We start from the raw sequence: 345 nt of genomic DNA on the forward strand, positions 1-345 counted from the left end.
GGTCCTAATTATTGTGATCCAACATTTGCCTCGCATTTCAGGATGAAAAGACAAACATTTCAGGTGAAGAATAATCCACTTCTTACCTCCGAGACTGTGTTATGATCTATATGGCCTTATTATATTTATTGTGAGTATTAGGCTTATCATTACTCATTATTGCTGTTGTTGCGCTATGATATTGTAATATTTACCATTATATAATCAGAGGGGTATAGAAAAGAGAAAAGTATGAAAGTGTCACTCCATAATACAATTGCAAAATATATATATATGTATAGTATTTTTATGTTACATTAATCAGTATTTAGCACACCTTCCTAAGGAAAGGATATGGACCAGAAC

Source organism: Sinocyclocheilus anshuiensis, unplaced genomic scaffold, assembly GCF_001515605.1.
Source record: "Sinocyclocheilus anshuiensis isolate Anshui unplaced genomic scaffold, SAMN03320099.WGS_v1.1 scaffold1857, whole genome shotgun sequence".
NCBI lineage: Eukaryota > Metazoa > Chordata > Actinopteri > Cypriniformes > Cyprinidae > Sinocyclocheilus > Sinocyclocheilus anshuiensis.